This window comes from Octopus sinensis, linkage group LG1 (assembly GCF_006345805.1).
Source record: "Octopus sinensis linkage group LG1, ASM634580v1, whole genome shotgun sequence".
Classification (NCBI taxonomy): Eukaryota; Metazoa; Mollusca; class Cephalopoda; order Octopoda; family Octopodidae; genus Octopus; species Octopus sinensis.
The window spans coordinates 28,494,338-28,518,334 of NC_042997.1; positions in this window are offsets into that span (position 1 = coordinate 28,494,338).

The following is a 23,997-nucleotide window of genomic DNA, read 5'->3' on the forward strand; positions in this document are numbered from 1 at the left end:
CATTTCTGTGAAAAATGTTACATCATTGTTCAAAAATATCATTAAGGTAATAGCTGCTATGCTAAAATCCTTCTATTTTTGTATTCTTTTACACGTTTCAGTCATTTGGCAGCAGCCATTCGGGAGCCCCGTCGAAAAGGGTTTTGGTCGTAGAAATCGACCAAAGACTTATTGCTAGTAAGCTTAGTACTTATTCTATCGGATCCTTATGCCGAACCACTAAGTTACGGGGATATAAACACACCGACGTCGGTTGTCAAGCAATTGCAGAACGAAAACACACACATATGTATGTATGCATATGTATGTTTGCATATATATACATGTATGTATATATATATAATATATATTATATATATATATATATATATATATATAATTATATATATATATATATATAGTAAAAGTAATTAAGATTCAAGTCAGTTTCTAATGAATTCACTTGAATGCGGTACTTAACTTAGATGCACCAGAAAACTATATGGTATTAACCATACAATAATGTGGGGTGATTATAAACGAGAAAAAAGCAACAAGAATGAATTAGTTTTTTAGTACAATTGTTTCATACAAAGACAGGTTTATTAAAAGCTGCAAATATTGCAGCAAATACAAGTGTCCCGTACTCATCAGCTAAAACACATATGAGTTCTCCAAACATCTTAGTGGGTGAGGCTACACTCATGAAGTATCGGAGATAATTCTATAAAAAGCAAATTCAGGTTGTAAGCGGACTTCCAAAGTTCTTTAATGATGATGCACAGTCTTATAACAGGTTTTAAAAAAGCTTATTAGCTTCACAGAGAAGGTGAATCAATCCATAATGTAGGTGCAAATTTCCAGAGAAATTTGGAAGTCCGCTTACAACCTGAATTTGCTTTTTATAGAATTATCTCCGATACTTCATGAGTGTAGCCTCACCCACTAAGATGTTTGGAGAACTCATATGTGTTTTAGCTGATGAGTACGCGACACTTGTATTTGCTGCAATATTTGCAGCTTTTAATAAAGCCTGTCTTTGTATGAAACAATTGTACTAAAAAACTAATCCATTCTTGTTGCTTTTTTCTCGTATATATATATATATATATATTTACACATATACAATATATATACTATATATATATATATATATATATATATATATATATATATATATATATATGTACATACGACTAGCTTCTTTCAGCTTCTGTTTACGAAATCCACTCACAAGGCTTTGGTAGCTTAGAGGCTGTAGTAAAAGACTGTTGCGCAATGTTGCCACGTAGTGGGACTGAACCTGGAAACGTGTGGTTTAGAAGCAAGTTTCTTATCACAAAGTTATCGTAATCAGTCTACTACTTAATATGTAGATCAACTTTCTTACTCATACCACTGAATATGTAGATTTTGTTACTCAGACCAATTAGATATACCTTCAATAAAGGATTGACTTTGTATATGGAAAAATCTGTTTAAGCATGCATTATTTTGTGATGTTTTTTGGTGTTGTAAAGTAAAAATGGACTGAGTTGAACTAAAGAGCATGACATTTTGATGTTTGACTCTAAGTACATTATGCTATGCGAACTCAAGTATTTTCAGCACGGATCGATTGACGTAATAGATTTAAGTGTCTTTAAAATCGGTTGATAAAATAGGAATCTCAGAAAATCGAACTTGCACATTATTTGATTACGAAGCTCATCTCAGCATTTCTTTTTCTTGATATTCTTCTGTTTAATTTTGACCAGATATTAATTATTTTGTTGAAATATGTTAAAATACATATTTCAACATATACGAATATATTTAAAAAACAAAAACAAAATTGAATACGTCTTAGCACAAATGATATTCTAGCATCATGTTTGGTAAGAAACCATTTGTATCATCTGCATTACTCTTACATCTTCCATACAATTAATGTAATGAAAATCACCAACGCTATCAAATTCAGCAGAATGTCACCACCACCGCAACCACCTCCATGATCCTCTCCTCCCCATCCTCCCCCTCCTCGTGCTCATCTTCATCCCCTCCTCTCCTCCTCCTTCTCATCATCATCATCAGCAGTAGCATCAGCATCAGCATCGTCACCATCGTCGTCATCATCGTCATCGTCATCATCATCATCATTACTATCACATTTTAACACCATGAATAATATAATTATTTCGCTTCGATTTACCCTTAGTTAATGCATTTTTCTCTCGAAACAACAAGTTAAACTTCATTAAAACCATGTCATTAAGACAACCTTTGTGCCTGCAAAATACTTTTATGTATTGATTAATAATACAAAGAACACATTTAAGAAAAGCAAAACACAAGTACGGTTCAAAGTTACACAGTGGTAGTCAGTGCATTCGTATTATACCAGTTCACTTTGCATGAGTGGACATAATATCATTGTGAACATGTATACTTTATTAAACCGAAATTGCATTTGTCTTAATTTAATGGCAAACAATTCACGTTATATCTTTAGACCACCTCTAAATTTATATATGCTACATTTGGCTAACGGGCATATAAAACAGAATAAATTCCTAGTTATCAAATTCTTAAAAATAATACCTTGAGAATATCGGCTATACGAGTGGTTACTAAAAAGGTCCTGGCTTTGGGATAAAAGAAATATTGGAAGATCAGTTAATCATAATTTTATTCAACATATTCATTTGCTTCTCAGATTCACACACTTATGGAAACGGTGCTGCATGTTTTCTATGTCGTATAAAATAACTTTGAACGTTGGGTTTCCAACCATGTCTTTCGCGATACCTATTTCTTTACTACCCTCAAGGGGCTAAACACAGAGGGGACAAACAAGGACAGACAAACGGATTAAGTCGATTACATCGACCCCAGTGTGTAACTGGTACTTAATTGATCGACCCCGAAAGGATGAAACGTAAAGTCGACTTCGGCGGAATTTGAACTCAGAACGTAATGCCAGATGAAATACGGTAACGCATTTCGCCCGGCGTGCTAACGTTTCTGCCAGCTACCTTCAACGCCAGGAACTTTTCAGCAACCTCTCGTATCTAACTTATAATAACCGATTCTATTTCCAATATGATATACATTGTGACATGTGTTGATAAGCATTTTCCATTAGCACTAAATATTTATGAAACCGTTCTCAATATAAGGTCAGTACAAAATACCCATAGATCTAAACATATGAAAACATTATATTCAAACAGATGTTCTTCACTCGATAAGCTTCCTTGGATTTTATACAGCATTGAGAGTATATATCCAAAAGATTATAAGAATATATGAGATCAGATCAGAAGAATATATATATATATATATATATATAAATGTATTTATATGTGTGTGTGTGTATTTGTGTTCGTGTGTGTGTGTGTGCACGTTTGTGTATTAGTGAGTGTGTGTACATGTATGTGTGTGTGTATGTGTGTATGAATATATATAAAGAATGCTTTATGAAGAATTAGCATTTGGCGTTTCTTTATTTTTCCTTGGTAGATAACGGTTTCCAGTATTCTAATTATAAGAATCCTTTCATGCATTTGTCATATAGTTACATGGAGTGTAGTCTGTAACAAATATTTCTTTTTTGAGGTTATCAATATACAGAAGTTATCTCAATATTCTTTTCTGTCAGATGTAGTTACCAAAAGGACATCTCAAGGAACACTTTTGAAAATTTTGAGTTGTATAAAATGCGTGAATTCTATCGTTTCCTTTTGTTCTTTTAAGACGTCGTAAACATAGGAACTGAATATCGCGGCAGTTATACATAAAAGTTTGTCGTGCTTTTAAAGCCAAACTTACAATTAAGTCTTTTCAAAAGAGAATAAAGCTCCTCCTTGAGGCGATTAGTTTACAGTATTTTTAAATTGGTGGTAACTAGTTATTTGTGAATTTTGCAGCTTTTGAAGACATTGGTGCAGGCGTGTGTGGAAAAGCAGCTTACTTTCCAACCACGTTATTCCGGGTTCAGTCACAGTGCGTGACATTTTGGGCAAGTGTCTTCTACTAGAGCATCGAGCTGACCAATACCTTGTGAGTGGATTTGGTAGAACTGAGACTGAAAGAAATATGTCGTATGCACATACGTATATATATATATATATAAATGATATATATATATATATATATATATATATAATATATATATATATCATTCACAAGAAAGCACAAAACAACACAACAACGCGACGACGTGGAACAAATAGTATTATTGGACGCTCAGGAAAGAAGGAAGAAGGAAGGTTTAGGCATCGAGCGGAGCTCTTCGTTGGAAACATAGGATAATATATATATATATATATATATATAATATATATATATATGTGTGTGTGTGTGTGTGTGTGTGTGTTAGCATGTATGTGTGTGTTCACGAAAAGAGGCCGGTGGAATAACTACCGGGTTTAAAAGTTATATACTGCGGTCGATTCATTCGACTATAAATTTAAGGTGGTGCCCCAGTATGACCGTAGTCTGATGACTGAAACAAGTAAGAGACAACACAACACACACCTGCTAGAGTGTTGAAGTAATTTATTTGACTCAAATACTTTTGGCACTTAGTCTATTCTACTAATTATAATCCCAATTATTTCTTTTATGTATTAAAATAATACGTCTTTTCTGACAATACTTTGCTCTTGCTGCGCGTATTTTATTAACAACGTACATTCCACTCCCTGTTCCTGACTACTCTGTAATTTTCTTATGCATTTTCGTTTGTTATAGCTAACGATGTTCTTATTACAACCCAACACTGTTGTAATTTGAGAGCTCTTTATATTCTTTTTGTATTTACTTTTATTTTCTTCTGTAAATTCTTTCACAGAGTTCGTTATGTTTAAAGTAACGTCCATTACTTTCCAATCTCGTGCTGTGCACTACTTTTGTTTCAATTTCATCCCTTTTTCTAAAATGTTCTCTTCTAACGATATATTTTATCTCGATAACAATTTTCTGAAATATTTGTCTTAATAGTTTGTCTTTAGTAGAAATTCCCTATATATAACTATATATATTCACCGTCTCCCTTTCGTTGTCCCTTGTTTCATATATTTCTATTTGAGGCTTATTGTGTTCACTTGACCCGACAACAATGCGTGCATACATGTTATTCTTATAGTAAGGAATGCACTGATTAATTCCTTTTATCTCTGTATCATTGGGTCAATTTTGTTTTTACAATTGTTCTTAAGACACCAATTCTCTTCTTGTTATTTATTTCCCTGAGCAAGTTTTGAGATTTTCCTGAAATTTACATCAGAATGTGGAATTGTATAGAATCCTAAATTTTGGTTTATGAACCACGTTGAAAATTCTTTAAGAATGTAACATATTTTATATTTGTGTGACTCATTGAGCGTTCGCCGTTTTTATTATGTGCGGTTTCCCTCTACTTATATCTACTTTTTAAAAGTAACATTTAGATCTATGTGAGTAATATTAAAAATATAGCGTTATGTATAACATACTGGTCGATGTCAAGTGTTTGGATATATACCTAGGGTTCAGTTGGGCATATATGCTCCATTATTGTATTTGTGTTACGTTTGTCACCTAATTGTAACTTGTCTCACGAATGCATACAGTTTTCTTGATTAATTTTTAGTTTTTAACGATCCATCTGTACCTTTTCAATATAATTTAGATTATGAAGGCAGAAACGTTAGCACGCGGGGTGAAATGCTTAGCCGTATTTCGTATGCCGTTACGTTCTGAGTTCAAATTCAGCCGAGGTCCTCTTTGCCTTTCATCCTTTCTGGGTCGATTAAATAAGTTCGCACTGGAGCCGACATAATCAACTTAATCCATTTGTCTGTCCTTGTTTGTCCCCTCTGTATGTAGCCCCTTGTGAGTAGTAAAGAAATAGGTATTTCATCTCTCTTTACGTTCTGAGTTCAAATTCCGCTGTGATCGACTTTGCCTTTCATCCTTTCGGGGTCGATATAAATTGCGTTCCAGCTGCGTACTGGCGTCGATCTAATTGATTGGCCCCATCCCACAAAATTTCGGGCCTTCTGCCTTGAGTAGAAAAGATATAGATTATTATTTCTTGCGCTCTCTTTCGTTTTTAAAAAAAAATGCATAACTGTATTTGGTAAATTACTGAAACAAATGTTTCCTTTCTCTCTCGTATATGAGCATGTGTACCATTATCGCTAAAAGCTACGTCTTGTAGCAACGGCAATATAATTTCTTGGTTCAGATGCCACCAGAGTCAACTTAGACGTTAATCCTCTTTAATTCTTCAGCTATCGGTAATGGAAAGCTAATGACATACCGAGGTCGATATTAAGATCCGTATCTTGAAATCGTTTGTTCTCTTTAAGTGTGGTAGAAATCTATATGCAATGTTTTCGTAGAATAACTACTCAATATTATCAATTCAATGTTCATAATTCTTTTATAATCAATTTTTCGTGCTTATGAATATTAGTACTGGTCGGGTGGATTAATGCTGGATAGACTCCCTCTAAGTATTTCTTTACTTGCTACATCTTTCGTCAGCATTAAAATCAAACTTCACATATGAATTGCTCTTTTGTACTGAATAGCGTCGTTAACCGGGTATTTTCCATTTCAGGCTTTCTTTTTCTCACTTAATCATTTTTATGGTAGCATGCACCCAATGAATAGAAAGACGTATGCTAAGCGGTGTAAACTTTTACTAAACAATCAAAGCAAAAACGAAATTAATCCATGTTTTGTAGATAACTATTTTGAATGGCAATAATATTCAGTAAACGTTAGCTTTTCTTCATAGATCTCATCCTTCGTGCCTCTTCTTATTTTCTTCTTCGTTTAAAGGTCGTCCCTTCATCTTTCTTTGGTCAAAAAGGTCTGATATTTATTCTCAGGCTCTTGGTTATATCGAAAGACACTGTGTGGTGGACTCAGCTGAAAATGATGAAGCCTCTTTTTTCCCCTTTTGTTCTATCCAAATTATTTTTTCAACTGGCACTTGCATAGGAAAGTGGCATGTAGGGAGGTGTAAACGGTAGGAGACCCATATTAAGAAGGATTTATATCAAAGAAGAAGAATTTATTCTATATTCACAGGTTTATTTGCAGAGAAGATATTTTGTGATGTTTTCAGAATCCATAAATTTCGCTGTATAACTGAAAAGATTCATTGGTAAAATGGATATTTATTAGAGAAATGTCAATACCAAAATCTGTTCTTGCACATCGTGAAGACCTATTAATTCGCTCTTTCCTACCATCAAAAGAACACTTCTAATATTTAATGACATTACATAACGCATACATCCGATATTTTCTTTAATAACAAAGTTTCATTAAAGCTAATTCCATTCAAACTGTCCATTAAAAAATACTACTGATGGCAATAACGATGAAATTCTAGAATTGAAAAATACTTTTGTAGAAAAATGTATTTTTCCCGAAAGCTGCATCACAGCACTGTCACCCTTGACGTTTCACTCGTAGTCAAAAGGTTTGTAAAGTGCTATATCCACGTTGCTTTGATGCTTCTATAACTATAGTTGTAAGGTGGCCTTTACAACATTTCTACTGAAAATAATAAAAAAACATGAAGCAAAAGTATAGTTTGGAAATTGGAAATGAAATGTACAAAAAACTAGAATACTTTTTTCCGATTTCAATAGTAATCGAAGAAAAAAGCACAGATTTTTCCGTGACATTAATCTGGTATTGCTTTGGATATTTTTTTTGTTCGGAGGATACTTAGTAGCATTTCTTTCTAATGTAATTTCTTTAAAACATGAAAAACAAAGAAAGCAAATCACAGAAGATACTACGTTCAATCATTTTTTTATAGAATCCATCCTCATTTCTTATTTTATAATACATTTTCAAAATCCCATTATAAATATAATCCAAGTAAATGTTTCGAATTGGAGTTTGTCTTATATTTATAAACTTTTCTCTTGTTTTCTCGTCATCTAATCCTATTTCTGTAGACTACATGTCCTCAAGTTTGTATTTTATACATTACGTATAATATATATATATATATATATATATATGCATACAAACACACACATATATATACGTATATATATGCATATACGCATATGTATATATATGCATTTATATATGGACTGTAGTTTTTACTCTGTTTTTGAGGTTCCATTATACATATATATATGCATACACACACACACGCACACATATACGTATATATATATGCATATACGCATATGTATATATATGCATTTATATATGAACTGTTGTTTTTACTCTGTTTTTGAGGTTCCATTATTACACCAATTAGTTACTCTTTGCCTTGCTTTTTTTTATATTTTAAATGCATTAATAACAGTACCTATAAAATCCTGAAGAGCATTTTCCCGTAATTTCTGAGGAAAATTCTGGAGGTTATAAACGTATCTTCAAAGTACTTTTTGATGCAATCGATCTAAGTAACGCCCAAATGTGATGTATGTAGAAAATGGTACTTGGAAGAATTGCTTTGAGAATACCTGTAAAAGAATACTTGCTATAAATTGTCTTTTATTTTATTGCAAAATAATTAAGTTTCGTATTTTTGCTTTATCGCTTTTGTCTGTCTGCCAGGCCCAAGCAGTGATAGTGTAGAGTATGTGTTTGGTACATTGGTTAATATTTAGTTGTTGCACTAGTATGTGAGACTTATGAAGGAATCGGTTACTACATCAGATATTGGTCATGAAAATTAACGTATCTCGTTTCAGGCTGGTGACAATGCTGAGTATTTCCTGCGTTAGTTCTGTTTTTATGAGTTATTTATTATACAGTGCGTTACTGTAACAGCTTACGTCTCTGTATCGTGTTACGGAATATTCTTTCCATTCGATGTGTGTGTTACGTATATTGTCTATTTTCTATATTGTATGTGTAATGATATTATTTACGTAAACTTGTTTGAATTTTTTTATAATGTCCACTGCTAAAATTACCTTTACTGATGTTTTCAAGGAATACTAGCAAACATAACATACTTGATGTCATTGTGCTTGTCGCTTGTCATCTGGAGAGGCAAGTCAATGAATTTGCAAGAGTGACGTGCTGTGCTAAACGGATGGATTCGGTAAATTATTCTGGCTTGCTTTGGGTCCAGTTATGTGTAAACAGTGAATGCAAAGAGAAAACAAGTAGGGTGGATAGTCCAACCCAGACATGTGCCGAATGGAAAATAAACTGCGAGGATTCGAGTACAGTTGGCGAATATCTGCATTGTATCCAGCATCATCATGACATCACTGCGAATATCTACATTTCATGACTTTCCCCCAAATATCTACATCTGGAGTTCTCAACCATTTTTTTACCAGTGGACCCCTTTTATTCCTATTTTAGTTGGGTAGTCCTCCATAGTCATTCAATGTATAGAAACTCTTATATTTTTATAATTCTATAAAAATAGCTAAATTATTTTGTGTATTGTGGACAAATAATCAATTTATTGCACACAAACTTTACTGGTCTGAGTACAATTTTTTCATGATCCCTTAAAAATTACTGTAGAACCCAGTTTACTATATTGCATCCGTGGAGCCCAAAATGTTATATGGACACACAGGTTCCCTATGGACCACGGTTGAAAATCCCTGATTTATATCCTATCCATCATAGTCATGACTTACTCTCATATTACTGAACAAGAATAGTTAACTAGCATTTCTACTTTTTGTGGACGAGAGGTGTTCCTCTGATCAGACTGACCCTTCTTTGTCAGCATCCGTGTCTCGAAAACTGGAATCCGTCGTATCCACCGATGAAGAGATATTTTCAGTGAAATGTGGTGGCCATGTTTGTTAGAAACAGCAGAGTATAAGCAGAGTGTAAAGCTATATGAACTGTTCCGAGAAATTCTTGTAGTCGATCATTCGTGATAACACTATGGGTTATTTCTAACATTTCTGGTTTTGCACTGCTAGTGTGGGCCACTCCTATTTCGGGGTAACCTTTAGAAATACGGTAGTGTTGTGAACAGCGCTAGCCCGACCACTTTAAGTTTCGTCTGAAATAAACATAGTCTCTTATACGGAGCTGGTCTTGAATTTGACTCTGAATTTTACTAGTCTTATTCGATACCGGCAGAAACGACATTGCGTACATAGCAATAATAATCACAAAATATTTTCGAAATATTCGGAGACTTGTAACATTGATTTTTAGAAATGTCAAACACGTAAGAGTAATAAATTAATCGCACAAACACAATCATGCTATGTATAATTTTTTGAACATTTCCTAAGGTATCTTTCTAACAGACTAGACAATTAATTTCATTTTGGAACATATAGCTTTCTACCTTTAAGTTTTCAATCAGATTTTAAATTCAGAGGCAAATAAAAACATGTGTTAGAAATGTCTCAGTCCTACTCGCGTTCTAAGATACTTTGTTGCGTAGATACAGGAAAACATTAATTTCTTCAGAAATATCCTAGATTTCATGCCGGAAATTAATTATGGCATCAGTAAATAAGGTAACTAGCAACTCCATAAAAATAATAACTCTAGAATTACCAGCAACTTGATTAGGAGGAAATTAAAATAATAAATTCTCAACGAGTAAAGTTTAGAATAAAGTGAAATGAAATAAAATTTATCGGTTTGCAAATAATAATTGAATTTTATACAGATTATTTAATCTAAAAATAAAGTCAAATTTACTTCACGTGAATGCTGTTTGCGGAATGATAAATTGCATATATGCATAATAAATTACCCGCATACTCATGCATACATTTACGTATGTAAGTATGTACACACACACGCACGCACACACATAGGTATATATATATATATATATATATATATATATATATATATATATATGTCCCTCACCAATTTCCTTGACCTTTAATCCAACCCCCAATCTGACACATCCACACTCCTTCGTCTGGCCGAACTTGTCCTCCCACTTAACTGCTTCTCGTTCGCGGGTGATTTTTACCAGCAGTTTTCGGGAGTGGTCAGGGGAACGAGAATAGGCCCCCAACTATGCGCATCTGTTTGTTGGCTACGTTGAGGACCAAGTGTTCTAAAGTTTCACTGCTACCACATCCAACGCACCATTCTCCGAGCCTTCTGGCGACTCCAGTACCACCCTTCCACTTCCCACATCTTCTTTAACCGACCCCTCCCCTCCCTTAAACGAGCCCACAATCTGCGAGATCTCTTGATTCACAGCGCCTCCCTATCCCAACCTCCCAACCCGGGTCGTTCCCCTGGTCCCGCCCACGCTGCTGCACTTGTCCTTACTTCTCCAACACCACCCTCCTCACAGGCACCCATCATCGACCCTATCATATCACTGACCCCTTCACCTGCACACACGCACACGTCAATATCACCAGCTCTCTCTCACAAGCTCACGCACGCTCCCACATACACACACACACACGCACCTTCGTTTATTATCTCCCCTTCTTCCTAGGTCCCATGTGTGACCCCGCTGTCCAGCATTCGCCTTGATAGATCGTTAGCCACGAAACCTTTTTCTGTTTTCTCTCCCTGTTTATTTTGTGTTCCTTTCTGTGGAAGAGCGTAGGCTCGAAGCGTAAAAGATTTTCTCAATTCCCGAACGTTAAACCAATACATCTGTTTGTTGTTTACACATCCGTCTTCGTCTTTTGTTTTCTTGCAAATTCTCTCTCTCTCTCTCTCCCTCTCTCTCTCTCTCTCTCTCTCTCTGTACACACACACACACACACCACACACACACACACACACACACACACACACACACACACATATATATATATATATATATATATATATATATGTGTGTGTGTGTACAGAGATACCCGACATTGCCCGTGTCACATGGAATTGAAGATCTAGACTTTTCTTTTATATTTTTGGTAGTTCAAATCTCATCAACATTGGAGATTAAGAATTTTAATGGGAATTCTAGTCATTCATTTAACGATTTTCATCCTGAATAATGGAGCAAATGGAGCAAAAGCATGAAACGTAGTTTGACACTGATCAACAAGCACCTGGAATAAGGACGTACGATTGGATTGACTCTATATCTGAAGATGGCGATGAGGGATCGAGATACTTGGCGAAATGACGTTGTCATCGATGACTGATTCGAAGACCGACCAAAATACAATAGGATGTAGTTTTAATTAGGTTATATAATTGCAGCTACCTATAGTTTTACCATGAAGAACATTTTAGTACCGGTTCCATCTTTTAGACTTATACCATCTTGAATGCTATTCTAACGTCGTTTGAACTTTTTGCAATTATTTCAAGTGTTCACGTACCATGCAATGTTCATGTTTAACTTCTTTTTAACATATCCAGATTTTGATATTTTTGACCTGCTAATATCAAACAATTTGGAAGTCTGCATCGACGAGCGTTTAGAGCAATATCACTCACAATACAAAACGTTTCCTTTATCAAGCTATCAGTATCTTACAATTATTATATTTTAATATGATACCATGAAACCATGAGTTGGGCTCAAAAGTAAGTATTGAAATGTCTTGTTAATAAAATTTCCAAGTGAACCGAAGTATCAGATGAATAGTCTATCGACCATACATAGCTTCATGAATCACCAGCGTAGGTTGTAAGGACATGTAGTTAGAAGGAAAACGATGAATATCTACGTGTGTCAAATGCTCATTATATATCCTCATTATATTTCCTGTAGCAAAAAATTAAATTACGTTTTCTCATTCTGGTGTGTTTCTATAACGAATTTAGTTGTGGGGTATATTTTGTTTCATAAGCATATATTTCTTATACAAAGGACTGAAGTGTTTCCAGAGCATTGACACAAAAGAAAGATTGTGTAATGTGGATGCTTGTTCGTGGGGGCACAGATATAGGTGTTTAATCACGGAAATTCTACTTGTGGAGTCCCGATTCTGCTGACTGTGTCCCGATATTCAGTCCCTCAAATTCAATCTCCTTTCACATGTGTGTTCCCCGCCATACCTGCCGCATTGAAGAACAGATGTACAGGTGATATGATATTTTTTGTAGTGAACATTTGTGCTGATTTGATTTTATGTATCGTTTATTGTATAAGATTGATGCAGGTTCCACAATTAGGGTGGTTACACATTTGATTATTTTTATTGTATTTTTGTATTTTATTATATTTTTGCTGGATAATTTGATGCTGATAAAGTAGGCTTTTTTTTAAAGATTCAGGTTGTATTTTACTTTTAATATTTTATATTTTGATTCTTTTTCATTCACAGGTTGTTCATCAAGATGGCTATATTGTGACAGTTGATTTTGAATGCTGCCCTGTTACTCGGATTGTGTGCTGATATTGAATGCTGCCCATGTTACTCGGATTGTATACACTCATTCACACACACACATGCACACAAATCCGCACTGACATACAAACACATACACACACACACACACACACAGTTATATATACAAATATATTCATATTGGTATACTTCGGCCATATGCACCACTTCATGAATCATTTAAGTTATTTTGAAGTTACATTTTGTGATATCGTATCCCATTCAAAGAAAAAGTGAAGTGGAGGAGTTGACTGAAATGTATCCAGTTATAGGTGGCTGTGAGTTAGCACTTAACAAGCTTTGTTCAGATATGTTATGAATGTAATGAGCTATTACATATTATCTGATTTGTTTCGACATAATGCTATATACAGCATTGCCTGAAAGAGACGTAATTGTGTTGCAACTCGATTAGCTGAACAATAACTCTGTTGGATATGTATGACAAGGGATCCCAGCTACAGTTGATGTCTAAAATTGATGTAAATTATCTTTGGAAAATATTAGTGACATGGTCTGCCTATTGTGCAATTAATATAGCGCCCACTGCACCATTGGAGAGGAATAAAGTTTATCTGTTTAAGACGCTCCTAATGTGCCAGATGAGTCATGTCAGTTTTGTATTTCTTATTTTTTAGGGGGAGGGGAGGGAGGTTGTCCCAACTCCCGTAATGATTTGCTTCATATAGTGAGTCGAATGTGTAACAGTATTCTAATAGTAGTCATATACAGAAAACAGGAATGACGATATTTGGCTCTCTGAGGAAAATCTGAGGAACCAGCATGGTATCCTATTGATGTAACCACAGCAGGTTTTCCTGAAATAATAGGATATGATTGCTTGAGTGAATTCTCTTTTCCAAAGGTTATGGGTTCAAATTTTCTCACATTTTACAGGATGCCTTTTCTTTCCGCATTCTTATAGCATACAAATTAGTCTAGAGTTTCTTTCGGTTTTCTTTTTGGTAAGATTTTGGAGCTAGTATAAAAACATTTTTCGTTTCAGTTTTCTGGGCTGTGTGACGATTAATAGATAGTTTACGAAATCGATGAACAAATGTGGGTCTAATGCCTTACATCATGGAACACCAAGTTTGAATTTTCATAGCTATGAATGGATTTCCTCAATCACAGCATGATGGATTCTGATCACCATCAAAAACTTAATCGAATGCAGCAGTTTACCATGGTTCTAGAATATGTCAATTTAAAAAGTATAACAAATATTTTGAGAATCTTCGAGAAGCGGCGAAGTGAAGAACTCCTGGTTAAAATGTATTAAAATAGATGGAAAGAAAATAATGACAGTGTGTAAATAACAGATACAGGCTGAGGAGAAAAAGTGGGTGAAAAACACATATGCTGAAAGAAGAAAGAGAGTAAAGGAAAAGATGAAATGATGAAGGAATAAAATTGTTCGTCCGATTAGTAGAAATAATGATTGAGTGAAATGAACGAAATACTATACTTTGGTATTTTGCTTGATTTTCTCATTCGTTTATTTTTCCATGTATTTCAATCCTAATGTTGCATAAAAAAACTTGTAGAAGCAAATGGAATCTTAGAATCTTAATTAAGATTGACCACTGAAGATGTTTCAAGTATTTTAGTAAAATTATTAGTTTACTTGGTTAAATGGAAGTGTAAATGCAAGTGCGTGATTAAAATAAAATTAAGAATAAGTTTATGCATGTTTGTAATATTCCTCTCCACCATAGTTACAAAGACATATTTCATAGATAAGTGGTTAATATGGGTTTAAATCTAGTGCTCAGCTGTAACTATATTCTCATCACAGGTTAGATATCTGTCTCGCAGCGAGGTTAGAGCATATATGAATGTATGTACATATATAGTGCATGGTATTTTCTGCAACACAAATGAAGCTGGCAATACACTTATACAACATTCTTAGGAAACAATGCTACACTTTTTTATGAATAGCACGTTTTACTTAACTAACGTCCGTGGTTGACTGACAAATATTACACTGTCAACAAAATAAACATTTTATTCACTGGCATAAAATCTTAGTGCTGTTTTAAACTAAGTTTTTGGTGCTAATTCCAAAATTGACCTCCGATTTGCTCTATCACATTGCATATTTGTGCGTCGGTATATAACTTTATTTATTCGGATCATAGCAAATATTAACTTTATACACCTATTTGCGAGAATTTTGGCTGGACTCACATGCTAATTTTGAATATATTCAAGTTGAGTTTTGCTTTAAAACCTTTTCTTTTCATTTCAGATTTGAACTGACCCACATTTGTCTAGTTATGGATACAACATCAAAAAGAAGGAAGTGTTGTAATGACACCGATATCCTTCGTTAAATCTATGGAAACATCACTCCAGAGCCTCAAATGTGCAACATCAATAACAATATCAACGTGTATCTTTTTTACTTTAAAGTAGCATCCAGAGTCCAGGACAAAACCTGGGCCCACCTCAATGTTTGCAAAACCTGTGTTAAAACTTTGTCATTATGTTCTCAAGGAAAGAAAATAATAACAACATTCTGATGTGGATAACTGCTACTGCTGCCTAGTTAATGTAAAAGGCTTCAATATGAAAACCGAACGACACTTGCAACATATAGATATCTGCTCGCCGATCGGTTGCACACACTAAGGAAATAAATGTGTCTGTAGCATCTACTGAGTTGTCACAGACTGATAATGAAAGCCTCAGTTCACCTACAGCTGATGAAGAAGTGCAGCTTATGCCATCTGATACAGACTGTGATAACTTTGTGTAGTCAACATGAATTGAATGGCCTGGTCAGTGATTTGGATTTTCCAAAGCAGTCTGCTGAATTATTGACTTCCAGACTGCAAGAGAATCGTCTGCTATAACCTGGAACTTATGTCTCCTTTTATCGTAACAGAGAAGCAAAACTGTGGAAGTACTGACATGGTCAGCTTGTTTATTGCAATGATATTGAAGAGTTTCTTCTCAATACGGGACTACCGGCATATGATTCACGTGAGGGGAGAATTATTACTGACAGCTCTAAAGGCAGCTTGAAATGTTCTTTACTACACTATGAGAAATTGTATGGCTCAGACCCAGTAGCACACTGTATAGAAATGAAAGAGGAGGATGAGAACATCAAGTGTGTACAAGAGATAATCAAAAAAAGGAAGTTATTGCAGAATGAATGATCACAACGATAAGAGATTTTGTATTCATATCTTGTTATCAGGGAAGCTTAATTCTTAAATGCTAATGTGCATTTACTTATACAACTTTGTGCTTTGATTTATTAAACAAAACAAAATGGCATATTGTCTATTAAACATTGCATCTACGTATCTTTAATTTTTTTTCTCTATGAGCATTAAAAAGCTGTTTCTAGCAAAATGAAAGATTTTATGTCCCAACAATCGAGTGTGATAAACAAAATCCAATATATAATTTAGATTCAACACCCCACACTTAGCTAAATACACCGATAAACCTGTAAATATGTAAATATGTGTTGGCCGGTGTTATAATAACCGAAGAAAATTACAAGGATTAAAAGTACTCTTGGTGTTCTAGCTAATATCAACAGAATGATGCAAGAGAGAAAAAAAGAATAGCGAAGTGTGAGAACACTAAGCAACCGCTCTACAGTCACATGGTCACGTAAGCACACACATTAACAATCACGCATGTATTTATGTAGGATGATATTGATTATAATAACCGAAGAAGAATACAAAGCTTAAAAGTAAACTTGATGTTCAATGTAATATCAACAGAATGATGGCTAAGAAAATTAGAATAGCGAAGTGTTCGAACAATAAGCTGCCACATGTTCACAAGGCCAACAATTTCGGGGAATGATATAAGTCGATTACATTGACTCCAATGTACGAATGCTACTTATTTTATCGACCCCGAAATGATATAAAGCCAAGTCAACTTCGGAGGAATTTGTACTGAGAATCTCAAGACATACGAAATATCACTAAGCATTTTCCCGGCGTGCTAACGATTCTGCCAAATTGCTGCCTAATATTAATTTGTAACAGAATCACATGGTCATACACATGAGTTGGAAACGAATACTTGGTTATATAGGTCTTACGGACACGTAATTCTTTAATAATACTAAGATTGATGAATGGGAAAAATGGTCTTAAAGTGAGTTTAATGCAATTATGTTGTTGGAATAAAATATAAAGAATCACAGCTTTAGCTTTATTTCAGAATACTTGTAAATGCGACTGAAGAAAACCAAGAGGCAACTGTAGGAAAGTTTTTGTTTTAACAAGAGACATGCCTTAACTCATCATATCACTTATCACGCAGATACTACAGTTTATTACAAACATTTTTGTAATTATATCTTGGAAATGAGTGTGGATCGATTTGTATTTTTTCAAATAATTATCAGTCACATAATAAAATATATTAAATCTGACATTCGTTTTCTCGAATTTCCATGAGATAACTATACTTTCATTAAATTTCTCATATTCGGGGCTGTATCTCAATCTGCTTTATTTCTAAACAACTATAATTTTAATTCTTTCTAGTAAAACACAAATGGTTTATTGACATTATCTAATAATGAAATATTCTCAAAGTTTACTGATATTTTATTTACGTAATTAATCGATTTATAGTATATCAGTTATTTTGTACATATATTTCTAAATATTTTGATTTGAAACTGACTTTAATATAGTAAACACGCTTAAAAGTTAATGCGGCATAGCTATTTGTAGCAAGTCCTTCTTTAAATCTATTCTTACTGTCTTAAATTATACTTAATGAATCTTCCCTTTATAAAATATGTTAGTGACAACATTCTCTGCCTTGCCATTACAATCATATTTACACCCAAGCGTTTTCTTCAAACATAATGTAATGACAATAAACTATTTAACATCTTCTAATTGAATTTATTAGTTACCGTATGAGTAATGTAACTTGATATAAGAATAATAACAAGTTAGTTAACTATTTCCTTTCTATATACGTGACACAAATATATTGATTTACTATATACTCGTTAAGGAAATTAGATACAGTTGTAAATGATGTTGAATAAAAGAGGGAAAAAATCTTCGTATGTATTATTTTTTGAGATTGTTTCTGTTAGTTCAACTGTCATTTTGTTTCAGCTGCCTCAGCACTTCGATTCGTCCAAATTAATTATTTTCTTCCAATATTCCAACTCTATGAATTGTACATTTACTTGAATGAATCGATCCACGAAACAATGAATGTTTAACTGACTTCACTGGAAATAGAAATGATGCTTCAGAAACTTAATACTCTAAAGCATTTATGTACGTCGGTTATCGTATTTGTGACTACACCGATGTAAAATAACCGAACAATATCCAATCACATTTTGCGATAAATTAATGTGGAAATGAATACGTAGCTTCAAGTTTATCGATTGCTTTTTTTACCATGTTGAATCCTCATTTCATAATTTTCTGCTGCTAAAACAAAGCTACAAAATTCCTAGTGACTGTGAATGCTTCATTTTGTCTTTAGAATATCATATCACAGTCCTCGGAAACGAATAAGTATCTCGTATTTCATTAGTGAAATTCCAACCTAATGTACATTGCACATCACAAAGTTCCTGATGTTCGTATTAAATGCTATGGGAAAAAAATTATCCAGATGTTGAATTTTAAGAAATATTAAATAAATATTTCGAAAACATACCAGTCTATTATTTAGCGATGACCTTAAATGTTGTCCTCTGTTTTTCCAATAAATTTTCACAAGAATAATGTATCTCTGAAAGTAGATTAGTCATTTTTTTCATGCATCGCTATGTATATGTATGCATGTCACTATATATCTGTGTTTGCACATATATAAGAACAAAATTAATTAAAATTAAAACTATATTTAACGTGTCATATACTTCAGGTGGAATCATGATAATGTATTATCAATTATTGTGATTTTTAAATAATAATTACGTTGGTGCTATAATCTAAAATAAGATCGATTTTTACTTTGATGCTGTAGATTAATTATGCGCAATTCGTCATCAGTCTACGACCACCTACTCCAAATCAAAAGCCCTCGTTTTCGTATTTCATTGTAATATTTTATAATATGCATATCTGAAGCCATAACACAATGGATTTTCTTTATTGAAATGTCAGGAGATATGTCTTTGTATTTCAAGCCATTTATCGTGCTATAAAACATGAATTTAGAAATAAAAACATAAACCAATAAAGTAAATTTCTCAACTTATGTGGTAGTTATGGTGAAAATTTGATTCTAATACCATTTTACAGAGTCATGGTATTATAGAAACATAATACAGAATAGTAGTTATAGTTAGCCACTGAAATACGATTAAACACACGCACACATATGTATAAACAGACACTCACAAACATACATACACAAAAATATGTGTACGTGTCACAACACTGACGGTGCCCTAGCACGGCTGCAGCCTATGGGCTAAATTACAGAGAAGCATAAATGAAAACGTCTATCTGAGAACTTGAGAAAATTTCGCGTACCAATTTTCGATTGTTTAGTTAATTTAGTTGTACAACTTATTTCAATAGTTTTGAAATAACAAAAATTAAGAAAAATGTATAATGTATAATGCACATGACTTAGGCTTCTCGCATCATCTATATAAAAATGTAGAAAGCCGCTTATTAATAAGGTATATAACAGTTACTAAAAGTAAAAAATCATTAAAGGCATGAATGCCTTTAAATTATTTTCATGTTCCAAGAAATTTCCTCTAATTTTAATTTAAGAAGTGTATTTAAATATTCGCTGCATTCACTGCAGAGTAGATTTTAGTGTCTAATAAGCAATATTAATCCATTGCAGGAAGACATTTTCTGTTTTTATTGCAACAGTCTCTCACTCTCTCTCACCTCTACTTTCATTAATGATAATTTTATGTATATATTCATTTCAATGTTTTCATTTGAAGTTTTAATTCGCTGTTTGCAAAACCCACAGTTTATTCTATATACATAATGTAAAAAAGAAATTGTCGCATGACTGAGTGCCAATAGACAAAATAGCTGTATAACTTTGAGGCTCATGTGACGAGGCTCAATTTCAACAATAATATCAGTTTCCAGTGTTTCTTAAATGAGTTTTGATAAAATAAATTTTCTTTTCACTATACCGGAATAATTTTACACTAATAACAATGTGATCGCAGCGGCTTCCAGCACGCTAATCATAGTTGGGTTACCTTGAAGTTTGTTTAAATTAAAGATATATTACAACTGCGCTAAATTACCGAAAACATATTTACTAAACAAGTGAGGTTTTTATGAATTGGAAAATTTACTTTCTTCACTTCCTGTTATTATTGAATATTTCAAATTCTCAAATTTAAATATTCGGTTCAAGTTAGATTTTAACGAGCTATTATTGACATTCTTTCTGTATACCTCATATATTTTGTATGTATGTATGCGCATGTGAGAGAGAGAGTGACACTTTGCTCTTTCATTGCTCTTTCATTGCTCTTTCTTTCTCTCTATATATATATATCTCACACACGCACGCATACATAGAAAAAAGATATATGCATATATATTTAAGCATGTACCTATACACTACTAAACACCCCTTCACTCACTCTGTTTCCACCATACAAACACACACACATACCCATACATTTATGTCATATACACTTACATACATCTTTCATTTTCTCCTCTCTTTCACTTTCAAACAAAAGTAACGTTTAGGAAAATGGGTTTTTTTGCAATGAAATTTTATAGAAATACCTTTCAAACGGCAATCATTACGACTATAAAGTAATTTGTGGGGAAAATCTTGAGATGGTGAGAGTACTTTCGGAAACTTCCCAAGATTCAATTTTTTCCTCGTTATATTCCGTAATTACATTCACCTTTCTACAGGTACCCTAGTGTACTACTACTTCTATACTACATAGTGTTTATTTCTACACACTTGCAATAATTTTCAATGTTTTGGCTTCAATTTTGTTTTATTTTATCTTTAATTATTTTCACGCTTTTTTAACCCTTCGCTCGTATTTCTCATTCACTCGTTCTTACATTATATCTCTATCTATAAACACATAAATAGAGAGAGAGAGAGAAAGAGAGAGAGAGAGAGAGAGAGAAAGAGAGAGAGAGAGAGAGAGAGAGAGAGATACCGATATTATCGGAGATATTTCGTTTTAACTCGAAGGTGAATGCGTGCTGCTCATCTGTTACCTCAGCCGCGTCGGGTAAATTCCGTAAAAACATTTTATTTACATTTTTTTGCCAATGGAAATATACATTTTGTTTGAAGTTAAATTATAGTTAAATTACATACTATGAAAATTAAATTAGAATGTTTCTACGGGAAATATGCGTTTATATTTTCATTGTGGGTTATATTTCAGGTATATTCTGAATGCTTTATAAAATGTGCAGCCTTTTAAATAAAATCGACTTAGCATAGTTAGCAACATTTAGTAAATGGACATTTTATATTTTCTTCCATCTGTTATTTTACACTCTTCGCACAGACTTTTATATAAATATAATATATTTCAAATTTTATTAAAAAGTGAACAATAATTGTATTAGTCAATTTTTGTGCCTGTAATGCAGATTGTGTATTTTCTGACAACGAAAATCAAGTTAGGAAAGTAAATTTCTTGAAGCATAATGACGTTAATTGAATTCCATATAAATAGCAAACTGATATTCGACATATTAACTCTCAAAACAAAATGTTAAATGTTTTTCTATTCAATATTTTGCCTCGTTTTATTTTTTCTGTTTTTGATGGAGAGAATACTCGTAATCATTGACAGAAATAATGGTGCATGTAAAGAACCTTTTAACTATTATAATTACTTAAGGATCTTAAAAACATCTACTGTTTCAACTAACTAATCCTTAAATTGTGAAATGCGGATTTCTTCTTCATTTCTATATTTCGGAAAAAATTGATTTATATTTATTTCATATATTTCTGACTTAAAATGTTTTTAGGTACAATTTACAATCTTTTACTTTTATGATGAAACTAAAAAACGAAATTTAACTGTAATCGGATTTTCTTGAAAGACCTGATCATTAAAATTTCAGTATTTACTTTGGAACAGAGAATGTTCATTTGAAAGAGCTAACATTGAAGACAAAATGAACGGAATAACATGTTGTTATGAATCGACATTCAAAGATAAACGAATATAATCTCTGGCTGTGTGGCAAATCGTTTCTTTCCCGACCATATGATACCGTGCTCTATCCAACCTCGTGGCATATTAGGCTAAAGTCTTCTACTACAGATTTGATCAAAACTTGTAAGCAGATTTGGTGCACAGAAACTGAAAGAGACTCGTGGAATAACCTTTATCTTTTACTGGTTCTACTCATTAGACTGCAAACATGCTGGATACCACCATTAATTAGTCTAAAATCTAAAATCCCGCGACTCTCTGCACCACAGATTTGAAAACGAGATCATCAATATCATATGAGAAGTAAGATTGAAAAGTTATCAAAATACTTTTCCAATGAAAATGTATGCAGGTCTCGAATCATTACAAGAGAGGTGGTGAACTCTAATAACTTCAGAAAAGACAATATTCTTACATGGGATATTCGATAATATTCCAATAAACACAATAAGGCTTGCAAACGAGCAGATCCTGAACAGAGAAACGAAACATTAAGTGCACGAGTAGATGACAGTACGAGTAGATGACAGCACGAGTAGATGACAGACGACAATACATATCAAAACAAGAAATCCATATGCTACTGAAGCACCACAGAGGCAATCTTATGAGAAACCATGAACGCTGAGTAATGAACCCAATGGATGGAGAATTTGAAATAAATGAAAAAGAACTCGGCAAAACAAAATCATCACGAATATGCGACATCGTGCCGGATATATAAACAATACAGCTGTCATCGAATATTCTGCCGCCACCAATCCAAAAATTTGCGAAAATTCTTACAGATCCACACTATTTGATACTGTTGATATCTGCCCAGTTCCCACCACAAACTACCACTCGCTAAAACCTCTTGACTTCTTCCACGACTTCACCAAAATCAGAACCATTAAGTAGACACCATTATTTCAAGAAGAAAATCACTCGCATTCATTGAAATCGTATCCTGAACAAGTTGAAAGATGGTGAGTCGTTGTTGGAAAAATGAGATGCTATGAAGGAGAAAAACGTGAAATTTGGGGGTTGTACATCTGGGAAGGTATAGGCAAAATGGATTAAGCAGTGATGACAGCTTAACCATATCTAAAACATGAACGGATATGTTCAGAGCAGTATTAGGAAAGGCCTTTATAAAGTCATTTAAAAGTAATTGATCTGGGAATAACTGCAATAGTAAACATGTCAGTAGCAAAATATATTGAACTAACATTGATTAACCGGAAAAACTACTCTTAGGAAAAACTAACAAGGTATCGGTAAACACGAACATATACCTTCAAATCTCACACCACGTATACTACAAAGATATGTTAGGGAGCTGGGCAAGATAATTTCGGAAATTTTATCTCATTGTAAACGACACCATAAGCAACTTATCGAGAGGTAATATTCATGACCACTTAAGCGTGGATGTTCTGTTAGAATAAATATACTGCAGTAGTTACCATTAGAGAAACTCTTGTATTCATTTTTGGTGCTAAATGCGCTCTTGTTTATATCAGATAAATGTTCGCATGTTTCAGCGGCGAGGCATCAAGGTCATGTGATTTATTGAGATATAGTCGCGACAGCAGC